This window comes from Cavia porcellus, unplaced genomic scaffold, assembly GCF_034190915.1.
Source record: "Cavia porcellus strain 051 isolate PalLab524CR breed Dunkin Hartley unplaced genomic scaffold, mCavPor4.1 scaffold_23, whole genome shotgun sequence".
Taxonomy (NCBI): domain Eukaryota; kingdom Metazoa; phylum Chordata; class Mammalia; order Rodentia; family Caviidae; genus Cavia; species Cavia porcellus.
In genome coordinates this window covers 56,462,075-56,478,277 of record NW_026947506.1, presented here as the reverse complement: position 1 = coordinate 56,478,277, position 16,203 = coordinate 56,462,075, and the positions used below count along the sequence as shown (strand labels likewise).

Below are 16,203 nucleotides of genomic sequence, written 5' to 3'. Positions count from 1 at the left end.
GTGACTTCATTCAGCATGGCACGTGTGCAAGCCAGGCAAGTCCGGGATAGTTTTGTGATATTCGAGGAAGCAGAGTTTGGCAAGGGCTTCCTAGAGAACTTCGGTGCACCTGAACAGCAGGAGAAAAGGAAGTGGGCTTTGCCAGGTCACAGAGATGATGAAATAAGCGCAGGATGAGGTGGAGAGACTGGAAAGGGGAGGTCAACTGGGGAACAGCCATACCGAGGCCTAGTACGTGAGCTTACAAGTGCACTGAAGGCTCTATCATCTGAATCCATTTGATTCTGCAGTGCTGGTGATCCAACCCGAGGCCGTGTCGAGACCATCCCCCAAAGGGCCCATGCATTGGTCCCTTGGCTTGGTCCCAGGTGTGTAGTGCCACTGGGATGTGGCAGACCCTGAGAGATGGGATGTACTGCGTGGTGGGGGGCAGTCTCTGCTCACTGTGGAGGCCATGACCTCTAAGGGGACAGGGGGCCTGGCCTTTTCTTCTTCACCTCACTTGTGTCTTACTCCTGTCCTTCACTCATGTAGCACTTTGACCTACAACCTGCTCACCACCATAGTGTGCTGAGCTCTCCCCAAAGACCTAAGAGCACAGCATCAACCAAGCATGACTGGCACCTGCAAAACCGTGAGCCGAAGCAGCCCTTTCCTTCTGCAAGCTGGCTGTCTCAGGCGTTCACCACAGTCACGAAAAGTGGACCAACGCAAGGGACAAACACTGAGGTCTCCAAGTGTGTGCTGGAACCGGGAAGGTGGTGGGGAATAGAGCGGGTCTAGCAAAAGTCTCTGCGGCATGGGAAGGAGCTTGGTTTCTTTTTTTGTTTTTCCTTTTTCCCTGTGGTGAAATACTATCTATAAAATAAAACCTACTGTTTTGTCCATTTTAAGTTCTGTCTCATGAAGGAAATTCATGTTGTATAACCATCACCACTCTCCGTCTCCATAGGGTTTTTTCATCTTCTCAAACTGAAACACCCATTAAGCACTGTGTCCCCATCTCTCCCTCACTGCGGTTTCCCGGCAACCACCATTTTCTTCTATTTGCATAAATTTGACTATTCTAGATACAGCATATAGGTAGAGTCATACAGGACTTATCCTTTTGTGACTGTCTTATTACAGCTGGCATAAGGTCTTCAAGGTTCATTCTTGTTGTGAATGTATCAGAATCCCTTCCTTTTTAAAGGCTGACTAATATTCATTCCGTTGTTTGGGTGTATTACATTATGTTTATCCATTCATCCATCAGAAGACACCATGTTGCTTCTGTCTAAAATCACTCTGAATATGTCTGTTCTTGGCATTACTTTTTACTCTTGGGTACATGACTAGAAGTGGAATTGCTGAATCATATGATAATCCTATGTTTAATTTTTTGAGGAATGAAGCTTGGTTTTATCTTTTGGAGAAAAGTAAGATATCACCGAAAGATTTTCAGCAGAGACATTACTTGATCAAGTTTGAGTTTGAGAAAAATTACTGTTTGCTGGTACAAGGGACAAGATGGACAGATTGGCAGCTGAGAAAAGATCATAGAAAGTGACAGGAAACTTGAAGAGTCATGCAGGAGAGGTTGATGGTTCATTGTGGGTGGCGTGGGAAGGAGAACGGGCCACTCTGGGTGACACTTGAAAGAAACAGAGAAATAACAGGTTTAAAAAGAAAGGTGACAAGTTAAACTGTGGCAGTGCTCCCCGGAGGTTTGACAACCAGCCAGAACGGCCTAAGATGCCGCAGAGTTCTAGAGATGGGGTTAATGTGTCATTTACCTACAGATGGCAATAAAATTCATCAGCAGGATGCGTCACCTGGGGAAGAGTCTGCAGAGCAGAGAAAACCCCAGGAAAGCGTTTGGAGGACACCAAGATGAATGCATGGGTGGCCGCTTTTAGGGAAAGGCCTTTGTGGATACACACAGCCACTCAAATATTGATGCTTTTTAAAAATCTGTTTTGCATCAGTAGTGCTAGGCTTGTTTTCTTTCTGTGTGATTTCTTTCTTAAATGTTTGTCTCTTTTTCATTTTTGAACTTTCTCTGTTATATTTCAAGGGTATGTCTCTTTCAAGGAGAATACAGTTGAAGTTCTTAAAAAATCGAATTCAAGAGTCTTTGCTGTGCCATGGTGGACATTGATTCCACTTTCTTTGAATACTATTATAAACATGTTTGGTTGTACTTTGTCCTTTTATTTTCTACTTTTGGATCTTTCTGGTCATCATTTTCCTTTGCCTTTTGTATAATCTATGGATTTCTGGGGAACAACTTTCCGTTTATCAAATGCATTACCTCATCAACTACTTCTTAAACTGCAGAATTCAGAAAACTAAATTGCATCTTCTCATCTTTCCTTGTATGTGATAAGAAAAGTTTTATATCTACTAGTTTCCTACTTCTCACCCAACACATTTCAGTCTTCTGCTGGGAAGAACTGGAGAATTATGATGACACATAGTCGAGTCTTTGTCTCGTTTTCTAGAATAGTATTCAGCTTCTTCATTTAACTTTGGCACAGAATGTGTAACGGCTGCTGCTCCCTCGTTATATTTAATTGACTGCAACTCTCACTCCATTTTTCTGTAACTGCCCCAACTCAGTACGCCTAATTGTCATCAGTTATCTGCTAGAGAACTTTTAAAAATAGTTGATGATGAAGCGCTTGTGAAATTGCATTTTCTGAGTTCTTACCATGTTAATAATGCATTTTCCACTTCCCCCACGACAGACAGCTTAGTTTGCTGTAAAATTCTGTCATGGCACAGTGTCCCCTCATTCCTGTGCCAAGGGGCCAGGGGGCTGACCGGGAGCACAGGTTTTTTTCTTTGAAGGTCCTTTCCTCCCTCTTTCCCTTCTTTCTTCCCTTCCTTTCTTCCTAACCCGGGAATTGACTCCCACAGAGCTCCACGCCCAGCCCCTTATTTTTAAATTGTTTTTTAAATTTGGAGACAGGCTCTTGCTAAGTCATTAAGTCGCCCAAGCTGGGCTTGAACTCTCGGTCCTCCTGCCTTAACCTTTGTGTCCTGGGGTTACAGGTGTGCACCAAGACAGCCTTCTTGAGGGTCAGTCCTTTCTTCTTCCAAACCAGCAGGAATACTTCATTATCCTCGAGATTAAAACTGCTCTTTCCCGTGTCCTGTCACGGACACACTTTTGATCCATCGTGGCTGGAGTTCAGCGGGGGCTTACATTGTCATCGCTGGCTCATTTTCTGCGTCCGGAAAGCTTCTTAGAGCCTCTTTTGATTACCAGACAGTAAAGACTGTCTTGTCCTAAGTGGTTCTTTCCTCTGGAACACAGATTACTCCTAATTAGACGTCTCTTTTTTGTTTCTAGACTTTCCATCTCTTCTCTAATAGCTTCTACCTCTGTTTAGTATGTGGTGTCACAGTTTGTCTTAGTCATCATTGGGACAAAATATCCAACACCTACAACCTAGAGGAGGAGAGGGTTATTCTGAGTCACAGTGTTTAGAGGATTTAGTCCATGTCTTCTGGCTCTAGGGAAGAAAGGGGGTGGTGGAAGGCTCTGGTGAAGGAGAGCTGCTCATGTCATGGAGGCCAGGAAGCAGAGGGAGGAGGGAGGAAAGGGGAGGAGACACCCCCAGTGACCACCTGTTCCCACCAGACTCTGCCTCCTAACAATAGGTCAGCTGTAGCACCTCCATGGCTCAGTCACCTTCTGAGAGAATGAGGCCTTTGGGGGATGTTCTCCATCTAAATCATGCTACTGTTCTTTCCTGCATGGGGAGTCCTGTTCCTCCCCTATCCCAGTGGAAATGGTGACTTGGTGGCTCCATTCTGTCTGATCCTGACAATATTTGTCATTTCAATCCCATGCCTGGACTGTGATGGTTGCTGTTTTTCCTTTTTGAATAGATTAAAAATCTCTCATAGCATCTTTATAGATTAAAGTATTTAAAAATGTCACATAGGCATCTGCTCTAATTTTCAGCCAATTCAATTCTTGGAGCACGTTCCCCCTTTGTGCCTCCCATCCTTGGGCTATTCCAAGTTTTAATTAATCCAGTGCTAAAGTTGTTGGTTCATTGTACTTACATGTGAGCAAGAAATTGCAATCCAAGTGCCAAGCTGGCCAAAAGGGAGAGTGAGTAGACCGTTCTTGGAACCTCAATTGTCTAACCAGCTGTGGGTAATTTGTGCCTGGGGATCAGAAGCTTCCCAAGTGCCTGAGCTCAAGGCAGTTGCTGTCTACAATCCTTGGGGAATGAGCTGTTGGCTGAAAATACTCTGTATTCAGGAAGCATGGAAGGGAGATGCTGTTCATCCTTGATTCACCCAGCATAGTGCTTCTCAGAGTGTGCTCCCTGGAGCAGCAGCACCTGGAAGCTGGTTAGAAATGCAGTTTCTCTAGCCATGCCCAAGGTCTACAGATGCAGAGACTCTGGAGCAATTGGTATTTAAAAGTCTCCAGGGGGTTCTGGGAAAGATAGGGAGAAGTTGGCTAATGTATTGGTCAATTTTGCTGTTGCAAAACATCCATCATTCACACTTAAAGGAAGAGAGTTTTAAAAGGGTTTCCGAGGGTTCAGTTCATGGTGAGCTGGTTCCAAGGATTGTGGTTTAGAGAGAGAAGCAACCAGAAAGCTGTCATGAGCGAGCTGTGAAGTGGGCCTTTTGGAAAGTGATTGGATCACAGGGCACTAATGCTTGTCAGAAGATTCCCTGCCTGAGTGTGCTGTTGGGAGGTCGCCCCTGGTAGGAAGAGTTTGGTCGCTAGAACTGTGACCTAAAAAAATATACTGCAATCTCTCACTCCAGCTCTTCCTTTCTCTCTGTTTCCTGGCTATCATGATATGAGCAGTTGTCTTCCTCCTCTGTCTTGTCTGTAGAACCAGCTGACCACGCCCTATAACTATGAGCTAAAATAAACAATTCCTCCTTAAATTCATGGATGCCAGGTATTGTGTCTGAGCAACAAGGAAAATGACTAAGACCTCACGCTAGGAACATCGTGATGGAAGAGCACAGCGTGGTGAAGCCAAGCTGCTAACTTCACGGTGAACACAGGGGAAGAGTGACAGGTGGGGAAACACCCTCCAAAGTCACACCTCCAGGGTCCCCCGCCTCCAAGTGGACTCCACCTCCTAGTCACACCTCCCATTAAGGACAGCAGTGGATTAATCCACCGATGAGTGCAGCGTCCTCATGATCCAGGACCCTTGCCAGGCATCTCTTCATCCAGTCAAATTGATAAGTACGAAGAACTGGAATAAGCTGTGGTGTTACGCAGCATGGAGGGCTGATTACAGTTAACAGTACTGTGTATTTCAAAGTACAGTACTGAAGAGAGCTTCTGGAATGCTCTAGCCACACAGAAGCAGGAGAGGTGAGGGATACTCAAGTCGCTCCATCTTCATGCAGTGTACACACGAGTTGGAACCTCGGGTTGTGCTCCGGAAGTAGGTGCTCTTTTTGTGTGTCAGTTGAGAAACTTTTTCTGTGCGTCCTTTCATCCCAGCACCCTAGGAGGCTGAGGTAGAAGGTTCACAAGTTTGAACCCAACCCAAGCAGCTTAATGGCTTAGGGAGACCCTGTCCCAAAACAAAACAAATTTTAAAATGTCACCCAGTGAGAAGGCCCTGGGTTCAGTCCCCAGTATGAAAAATTTTTTTCTTTTTAAATAAAAAATAAAATTGCTGCAAAGCTACACAGTGTAGTAATCTACACAGAAGAGTCTTCCAGCTCATGTTCCCCTGGGGATGAGACATTCCCAGTCTGATCTGTAGGAACTGTCTCCAAGCACGAACAGAAGCAGAGGGGCTGCTGTGACATCAGGACGGCAGCGCTGTGGCTCTGGACAGCAGACCCTTCCCTCAGGCTCCTATCTGCTTTCCTGGGAAGGAGTGGAAAGATTTTCCCTGCCTTTTGGGGTCCTCTGTCCTCCTCAGCCTCCAGAGGAGGAGCAAGTGGTCTCAATTACAAGTTAGTGCCTCTCGTGCCACCTCGTTCCTCCAGTTCATGGGGAACTTTTCCAGGGACAGTGTCAGCTCCCTGGTTTGCCTGATGTTTGCTACTCAGCAATGAACCTTTTGTTCCAGGACACAACCTGCCTTCCCTCCCCAGTCCTTCCGGAATCCAGTAGAAGGCCTAGAAGAGCGCCCTCTGGAGGAGATTGGCTGCAGGTGTTCAGATTCTCTGCCCTTTCAAAGGGCGGAGCAGTGATTGGACCCCCGGCCCCCACTGTGCAGGGACCCTCAGGAGGGCTGAGTCCCCAGTGAAGTGCTGAATTCTTGATAAGTCAGGCCACTGAAAGGACAGAGCTGCCCGCAGCCATGTGTGGCCTCTGCCCCAGTTCTTTGTCACTGACTCCTACAGAAGCCTGCACAGCTGGGGGGAGGGGGAGCAACATCTTCCCAGACCAGATTTTAGGCAAATGCAAACTCATCTCAACTTTCACAGAAGGTGTGGAATTAATTTGATGGTACAGTTCTTTCCCTTCCTCTGGAAGGAGGAGTGCTGGAATCTGTCATGCCTCTATCCTATTCTTTTCGCTGCCCATCTACATAACACACTGCACTATGGGAAGAGAGAGCAGAGATCAGAACTTCAGAACCTGGGAGCTTCTGCTGGTTGTAGTTCACCACCATACACCCCCTGTTGTCCAGACAGGAGCCAGAGTCTAACCTGCATGGTCCAGCGATTTCAGTTTATAAAATACAGTTTGTAAAAATACAGCCAGTCTCTAAGTGATCCCTGAGTGCCAATATGACAGGACCAAGCAAGGTCATTCGTTTGCATGATTTCCTTCCAGAATCTTCCCGTGTCGTGTCCGTGGTCCCATCCGTGAGAAGGGAGTGCAGCCTCTTCTACCTACTAAACAGCCCGGTCCCTAAAGAAGTCAGGAAGCCTCATTGCACCCAGAGAGCTACAGGAGACTTTCTGGCCTCAAGATGGTCCCTGCATGGAGACTTAACAGTGAGACTGAAATGCTGAGCACATGGAGACAGATACTCCTGGGACCTGTGGAAAGGACCCTGGGCCATTACAGTTGGTGGGCCGAAAGGAACGGAAGTCTGGTAAATGTAAAAAGTCAAAGCAGAAAACAAACAAAAGCAGTTACTAGGCCACGCGTGAGTCCTGTGGACTTCTGGGTGCCTTTGCGCCACCTGGCATGGGGAGACACAGGCTGGGGGAGGTGGGACGTGATATGCTCAAGCCCTGTAAGGAATCAGGTCAGGACATTAGCACAGGCGACCTGGCCCCCTGCAGACTCCTCCTGGAGTGCAGCAGCAGCTGGAGCAAGATATGAAAACCCGCAATTACATTGAAACTAAGATTGAGCACCTATTTACTGCCGCAGGCTGCAGGAAATTTTCCACTCACTGCTGGACCTGGGGAGCATACGTGAGACTCAGGATCTCTGATACTGAAAGATTCCTGGGGTGAGAAGCAGAGAGGTGTGTCCAGCTGGTCTGTCAACACTCTGGCGGGGGCCCCACCCCCACCACTGTCCTCTCCTCAAGGGGCCCAGACCCAGCCCCTCCTGGCCAGCAGTCTTCCACACTGTTCAAAGGCAATCAGCAGATCAACACTGGGCCCACTGGAGAGGACACTGGCGAGGCCTCATTGCCCACCTGGTCCCCAAGGAAGCCAGGGTGAATTTGCCATCCCTACGTTTGTTCCTGTTTCCTGCAGGGTCTCCGTGGTGCCTGGAGATTCAGATTTCTTCTGAAGCACAGCCCTAGGTGCAGGCCATGCCCAGCGATGAGCCTTCAGGGGAAGACAGGGTCCTTTCACTGGAAGAAACGTGACCATGATGTGACACATAGTACGGAGAGAGTCCAGGGTCAACTTGACCACAGCTGTCCCTTGTTATTCCCAGAGAGTAGATCAGGATCTCTTCCCGTAGCATTTATGATGTGGGAGGCACTGTAAGTGATCTAGAGATGACTTAAGACACATGGGAAGGTGTGCACAACTTATATCCAAGTACGACAACATTTTATACAAGGGACTTAGTGGAAGATTTTGGTATCCGAGAGGGGTATCCTAAGAATCTGTGGGGCCGCGGCATATATCGAGTACCTGCTCCATGCTAGGCCCTGAAGGTACATCAGAGATGAGATGAAAAAACACACAAAGAAACATGAAAGATGGAGCAGCAGTTGGTGCAGTGTGGAAGGAGGAAGGAGGGAAGGAGTTGGCTGGGGCCGGCGGGGGCAGAGGGCACCCTCTTCCCTAATAAATATGTGGCACTGTGGGATCAGAAAATGTTTTCTCCTTTTAAAAGAGAGATAATGGCTGCGCTGAAGTGCCTTCGTGTGCGTAAATTATAGGTGTGGGATTGAAGTGCAGGTCAAAGGCGAGGCCCATTAGCAGCTCTCTGCCCCCAATGTCAGCTGCCACTGTGAAGGGCGGCTCTGACCAAAATAATAATTCACTCCTATCTCAACCCTTCACACCAGCGAAATCTGTCTCACTGGTGTTTGCAGCCTGCAAGAACTCCAGAGGCTACAGCTGCTTCTGTCCTCCTACAAGTCAGTTTCACAAGAGGCTGAATTTATGACCTCAAGGAGAGCCACATCCTACTTGTGTAAACCTGAAAACATGGCTTTAGCTGGTGAAAGAGTCCTTACAGATACATGGGTGCAATAGAAAATTATAGCAAATGTTTAAAGAATTTTAAAAATTTATTACAGTGAAGGACATTGCTACTAACCCCCTCAAAATACTCCCCCTAGTTTCAAACACACTAATCCCATTGCTCTTGCCACTTTCCAAAGCAGTTCTGGAGTCCTCTTTCATGAGGGTCTTTAGTTATGCCATCACAGGTGCCTCAATGTCCCAAATTGACCGAAAGCATTTATGGCAATTTCTTTCAAACAAAAACACTATGGCATGTCTCTATCCACCTTATTCACTGGGTCTGGCACCATGTGACTTGTGGCTCTTCCCCAAAAGGGGCAGGAGGCACAGGAGCCGGCTGGCAGCAGAAGAGATGGGTTTTCCCCTCAGCACCTCCAGAAGGGGCACCCAGATTTTAGCCCAGTGACACTAACTAGGATCCTCTGATTTCAGAACTGCAGGACAGTGAATTTGTGTTGCTGTGGGTCACCGAGCTTCTGATAATTTGTTGCAGCAGCAATAGAACAAAAAGAGGTTTATTTTGTGTTTTTGTTTCTTTTCTTGTTGCTGAGACAAAATACCTGACACCCAAAGTTAAAGGGGAAAAGGTTTATTTAGCTCACAGTTTTCAGAGGTTTTAGTTCATAATTGGCTGGCCCCACGACAGCACGGTGAAGCAGAGGCCTCAGTGGAGAAAGCCTGATGGCATTTAGAAGGCAGCAGAGCAACAAGGGACTGAGAGAGGACCCTTTCTGTGCCTTCCACGGTATGCAGGGTACCAGCCCTAGGGCAAGTAGCACTCACACCCGTAATCCCAGCCAGAACTATGCCAATCCAATCAGTGGGCTGATTTCCTAATCACATATCCTTAATCCCAGCATCACACACTCTAGATTTAGCCAGCTCTGAAAAAGCCCTAGGACCTTGTGCATGAGGCTTTTGGAGGACAACTAGACAGAAACCATAACATTTTGTTTTGTGTTGGTGAAGGCAACTTATTTATGTTGCCAAGTGCTCCGTGTATCTGGAAAGAGCTCATCTGTCCTTGAATGTTCGAACACGGCAAAGTGTGTATTATCTATCATCTATTGAGATAGAAAGTGATCCTGGGATTGCTTATGAATGGAACTTTTTTTTTTTTTTTTTTTTTGGTACCAGAGATCAAACTCATGACTTCATGTTTACCAAGCAGGCACTGAGCTAAACCCCCAGCCTGGGAACTCTTTTTATTCTAACATACAAAGCTTCTCATCCTTCATACCTTTTGGCTCCCCAGCGCTTCACTGTGTTGTGGCCCACATGTGAAAAATGAAGTGAGCTAAAGCCATTCTGTTAGCTTTCGCAGAGGCAAGAACCAGCTGATGTTCTGGTTGCACGCCCAGAGTCCTTTCATGACAACTTAGTTGGCAACGACAGCGGTTCCGGGGAAGATGAATTGGCAGTGCCATCTGCCTGCTTGTGCAGATGCGTGCAGACTGGGTGAGGGTACCGGAGCAGGCGGCTGGTAGAGATGTCCTGGGTGTGCGGGCTGATAGACTTATCATCTGGGACAGGTTCTGCCACTAACTAGCCAGGTGCCCTCAGGGCAAGTCATCCATAGCTTGGACTCTGGATCCCCATCCATTTAACAGATAATTATGATAATAAAATGAATAATAATAGTAGTAGTAAGATAATAATGACAATAAGAATTCCTGCCTTATTCACCTCCTGGAGACTGTGCAAGGGTCAAGTGAAATAAGAGATGTTAAATTTCTTTAATAAAAATGGAAAGTAGTACAAATAGAAGACATAGTTTTGATAGGCAATAGCCAATTTCACTGCCTTAATTAGGCTCCTGGTATCCATCCTGCTCCAGGTCGGAGGCTGAGTTACTCAATGCATAATTCTGTCTGAGAACAGTGAATTTTAAGCTCCTCGTGGCTAAAACACACCTGCTTTTTTTTCTCATTTAAAGAATGTCATTTACGCTTTCAAGCTTCTCTCGACAGCTTCCATCTGGCATTCAGCAAAGAAACAGGATGAGATTGTCACTGTGTTACTTGTCTCATTCTGGAGAGATCCCTTTCCCACCACCCACCATGACCCTTGATAAGTAATTCTACTGAATAGCTTCAGACAGAGCCTTCAGATGCAAGGCGTTGCTGATGGGGTCCCAAGGAGGACAAAGGCACCAGAAAGCAACCGGTTGCAAATCTAAATAAGCAAAAGTAAAGCTTTGCTTGGGGTTAGCAAATAAATGAGGTTTAGACTTATCTTGACTATAAGGTTGGTGAACTTCCTCGATGAGAACACTCATTCTGAAACAAGATCCAAAAGCCAAGGTGATTTGCTGACAACACTTCAGTGATGCCAAATTCTTCCACGGTAGAGTCCAAATTCCTGAACTCAGTCTTCCATATGCTCTGATCATGCAGTTTTGCTATTTGCTCCTGCCTCATACCCCCAAAATCTTATGTGTGTGAAAAGTGATTGGATTATGGGGGCTACTCTACTCATCAGGGGATTCATCCGTGGATGAGTTCATAGCTGAACATGCTGTTAGGAGACGAGACGTGGTTGGAAGTGGTTAATGGAGATATGACCAGGAAGGGCATAGGACAGTCACACAGGCAAGGAGAGATCCTGGCTCCTCCCTTCTCTCTCTGCTTCCTGGCTGCCATTATTTGAAATCCCACCACCACTTCTCTGCCATATCATTTCTGTCTTACAACCGATCAACCATGGATACACTTTTTTAAAAACCATGAGCCACATTCAACCTCTCTTCCTCTAAGAGCTGTGCATATTGGGTATTTTGTCCCAGCAGGGAGGCAGTGATTAAGATACACCCTGCCAGTCTAGATCCTCCGCGCGATCTGACCACCCTGAGCTGCTTGGCACAGTCAAGCCCTGGGCCTGCAACACCATCCTCAGACCTGTGTCCTCCTCCAGACCAATTCCATCCTCAGCCCTCCACGTCTCTCCCATTTCCCTGGCAAGCCTTGCTGAATTATCTGAGCAGGAGTTTGATCTGCCTCCCTCTGCACGTACTCTATACCATTGTTCCATATCTAAATCTATCACAGATCCAGACATATTGTTTTGCCCATTAGACTACAAGACCCTCGAGGAGAGTGGCCACGTTCAGTTGAAAGTTTGACCTCCACACTACCGAGGCAGTTAGCCCTGGATCAGTATTTGCTGAGTAGAACAGAGAGTGCTCATTGTCTTGGAAAACAGGTAAATCAACCAATGCATCAAGAAACATCCCCATCTGCAAAGGCAAGGTGTGTAGTGAATGGCAATATCCAACAAAGCAAGCCATGGTTACTTTGGGACCTGAAAGCAAGAAGAGGGGTTGGACACAATCTAGTGGCAGTGATGAGGGAAACAGGGGAAGTAAAATGGAGAAGAAAAGAAAGAGGTGGCCACATAGAGGGTAAGACACCAGAAGACCAAAATGAAATGGGTCTACACTGAATGGAGAATGGAAAAGAAATGGGCACAGAGAAGTGACAGGAGGAAATGGCTACGTGGGGCTGTGTTCCTCATGCTTCAGACATGCTACCATCCTTTGTTAAAAACTAGAATCAACATTCTTAGTTCTGAGGCTGAACGGAAAAACTACACAGTCTGACTGAAATATATGGTGAATGTTTAAATTTTAAAAAATATATATATTAGAGTAAAAGACACAGTGCCATTAATCCTCCCCAAAGTCTTCCCCTTCGCTTTGCACACTCTTTCCCCATGGTTCTGGCCACTTGGGAAGCAGTTCTGGGTCCTCTGCGGGGTCTTTATGAGGTGTCCTAATACTGTGATGAACACTTCTGCCAAGCACTGGCCGAAGGAAGGCAGCCTCATAGAAGTGTCACAGTGGGTCCCACGTTTCTTCTCTACTGAATCTGGAATGATTTCAGCTCTTCTCCAAAGTCAAAATGACCAGGAAAGGTCAACATTTTGAATTGATTCAGGACATCACAGCAGCCATAACAATGCAACCAAAGACATGAAAGAGGCCTTCCAGAACTGCTTCAGAAAGCAGCAAGAATGAAGGGACAGTGTGTTTGGAGCAAGCGGGAATATTTTGTGGGGGATTAATGCCAATGTGTTTTTTATTGTTATATATATATATTTAAACATTTGGATTACACCTCATAAACTGGACTTTTTTTTCCCCTAGAACACAAAATTAGTTACAATATTCTTGACCCAGTTTTGGTTCCCAAATGAAACCCCACACAATTCAAGGACCTCCTTCTTCCTCCAGGAAACAACCAGACTGGAACCTAATGCTCTCCATGGCTCTCTGGTTATTAACAAGAGCACAAATGTGCAGTGTGTTTATGCCATATGCCCTTTTGTTTTAATAATCGGGGGCATAAATATGGCGTGTGGGAAGATGGGACACCGCTCTGCTTTAGGAACCAGATCCCAAATGTGGCACTTGGGTAAGCCTGGCCTGGCCTTCTGTTTCAGTAATGATCCCAAACATAGCATGTGATTGAGCCATGTGATCCTTTGTTGATATAGCACTGGGTTAAATCACATCTCCTTCTGCTTTCTTTCCCAAATCGTAAGGCACGTGGTTAAGAATCACAACCCTGTGTTTCAGGAACCAGATCACGAACACGGCATGTGGGTAAGTGACAGAACTTTCTATTTTAGGAACCAGCACTCAGCCTGTGGTCGAACTGTCGCCTTTCCCATTTAATAAACAGATCCCAAATACGGCAGGTGGCGTTGCCTCTCAGATCACTAATGGAGCACACAGCTATGTGGTACAGGGCTGCATTTATTGGATTCAATTATACATCCCAGCCTCATCTTTTCAAATTTTATTTGTTGCCAATGAAATTTTAATTAGCTAAAGAAAAGCAAACACATTATAAAAACAAGATAATGAAGGCCATAAACTCACCAGTCCCCATCTCAGCACTTCAAAAGGATGATTGAGACGATATCTAGAGTTCAGGAGTAAAAGTGAAGGAAACTCTGGAGGAACTCACCAACCCCACCAGATCTGGTGCTGGGTGACCATGAGAGTAGCAGTGTGACAGGCCAAGACTTTCCATTTGAGGCTCTTTTGCCATTTCAAGTCATCGCATTTAGGAACAGCCAGGAATCATGATTTGAAATCTCCCAAAACGAGTATTTGCTCCCCACTCTCTGATGTATATTCTTTCCTGCTGGGGTTGGGCTTGTTTGGGTGACTTGCCTTGCGCAATGAGATACCGGCACATGCAGCATGAACGGTGGCAGGAAACTGCCCTTTTGCAACAATGACATCTCCGTGAGACAAGAATTCCCAAGTTTCTGTTGCCTGGCTCTGGAATGAATGAATATACAAAGCAGAACCCATCCGACCTCCCAGGTGGGCCCTGCTGACATCGGCTCCATCTCGGCCAATTTGCAGATCCGTGAACATCAGCATAAGTGCTTCTTGGGGTACTGCTCGGAGTTCTGGCATGGTTTGTTGTGTAACACTGACCACATACTTGGAAATTCCAAGAGCAAAAGCAGCTACATACATTAAGGAAGCAGGAAACAGCAACCAGGGTTAAGGCCATGCAGGTGAACCTGGGTCTGGATTGAAGGTCAAGTCCAACAGAAAGCAAGACAAGGAATACTCACCTCGAGGTCCCAAGCTTTACTTTCCAGAAGAAGCAGCCAAGCAGAGAGGGATGTCCCCTAGTGTACCCCAAACTCCGGGCTTACTGAGAATCACCTTTGTTTACTTTATGTTTTTTAGATCTGGAGATTGAACCCAGAGCTGTAGCGCCCCCCCCCCCACTCCCGTCGTTATTTTGAGACAGGGTTGCACTAAATCACAAAGTTATCAAGGTTGGGCTTGAACTTGTGATATTCCTGCCTTACCCTCTTAGAGTGCTGGCTTTACAAGCACAAGCCATTATGCCTGATACTGTCCTATTTTATGGAAAGTTCGTTCCATTATTTAATCTCTATTTCCAAACAGGGTGAAACAGTACATTTAAAAGTGGGGAAGGGATTTGAGGCATAAACATTACAAGAGATCCACGCTGGAGACTGAAGAAAACATGCTTTGAAAAATATTGGTAGGAAATAAAAGTAAATTTGACATAGCAATTGCTGCATTCTTCCTATGGTATTCATATGTACGGATTTGTTGATTAGAAGAACGCTCTCTAATACAAAAGAAACAATGCTTTACAAATCCTGTAATGCCACAGCAGAAATGAGAGAAGCAGTCAAAAGCAAACATTTATAGTTGAGAAAATGGACTTATGGTACAGATGGCAAAAATAAGTGTTATTTATTCTGTCATGCAGAAAAAAGGATTTCGGAATAAAACGAGATGAGATGATAGATATGAAGAACACGGAATAGAGATACATGAAAAATTGTTATTCCTAATGAGCCATGAAGAAGTTAACAGAAACAATAATCTAAACCCTAATGGATTTAAATTTATTCCTGAAAATTTACCTTTCCAGATCTATAAGGCTTATTGCTAATCAGGTAACATAATATAAAAGCTGTCTACACTTAGGCATATCTTGGTGATCAATGCATTTTAAATGAAAAAAACTAAGGCAAAATTCTGCAAACACCTTCATATGAAATGCAGATTAACTGTTTTCCTAGACTTGTCCTTGGTGTGTCCAAATTCCAGAAGACAACAGAGAAATATCACTGAGCTTTTAGGAGGAAAGGTTTTCACTAAAGAAATTGACACCTAACAAGGATACAATTCATCTACCAAGACAACAGGATATAAATTAGCTATGCATGAGCTAAAAAGCATAAGATCCATCATCCTTCATAAAGAAATTACTTAAAATACACATGAGCCCACTGGGAAATGATCTGAAGCAAAGAGTTCAAAAATGGGAGTAAACATGATAGACCAGGACTGTTTCCGAGAACTGAAAGCCCCCAAATCCAAAATTTACATCAAAGTTAATGTTGCAAAAATGTCTATAAAAATTAAAAAGTGCTCTAAACTATATAACTGCATGTATATTTAAGTGTATAAGATAGAAAATGATATCACAGAGTTTTATTGGATCATTGAACAGAACTGTTTGCAGTATCATTGTTGGAATGTCCACTCTACAAGCTTTAATTTTGTGACTTGAACAATTATTTCTAAGATGGCAATATGTAATCCATTAACTAGTGATTTCCTACTGCGCATTTTTTTTCTTCTGTAAATCTGTATAACTTGTACCCCTTCACTGTTTTTTTTTCTTTTCTCCTTAAATTAAAAAAAATGAATAAATAAAAAAAATGTCTATAAAAATACAAATATAGGGGCTACTTCTTGAAAGAGAAGACATAACATGAAAACCCAAAATTTAACCATGATAAACTGGGGCTAAATCTTTCAGTGAATTAAGCAATCAAAAAGTAGGACCAGGCAGGATAACTTGGGGAAAGAGGTACTAATTTCATAATTTCAGTGGGGCAGAGTTTCCACTTGATTGCGCTGATCAGGAGATTAATGTTAAATAATAGTTGTGGGAATAAGCATATTAATCATATTTTTATTGAAAAAGCCTTATTTTATTTTTTTGGTACCGGGGATCAAACTCTTGACCTCGCACTTGCCAGGCAGGCGCTTATGCCACTGAGCTAAATCCCCAGCCC

At 44.9% G+C, this 16,203-nt stretch overlaps 1 protein-coding gene across 9 annotated transcripts in view; it reads right to left on the bottom strand.

Moving 5' to 3' along the window:
• Caln1 (calneuron 1) overlaps positions 1-16,203 on the bottom strand; it is a 530,573-nt gene that overhangs the window by 27,187 nt on the left and 487,183 nt on the right. The gene's annotated exons all lie outside the window — the stretch shown is intronic.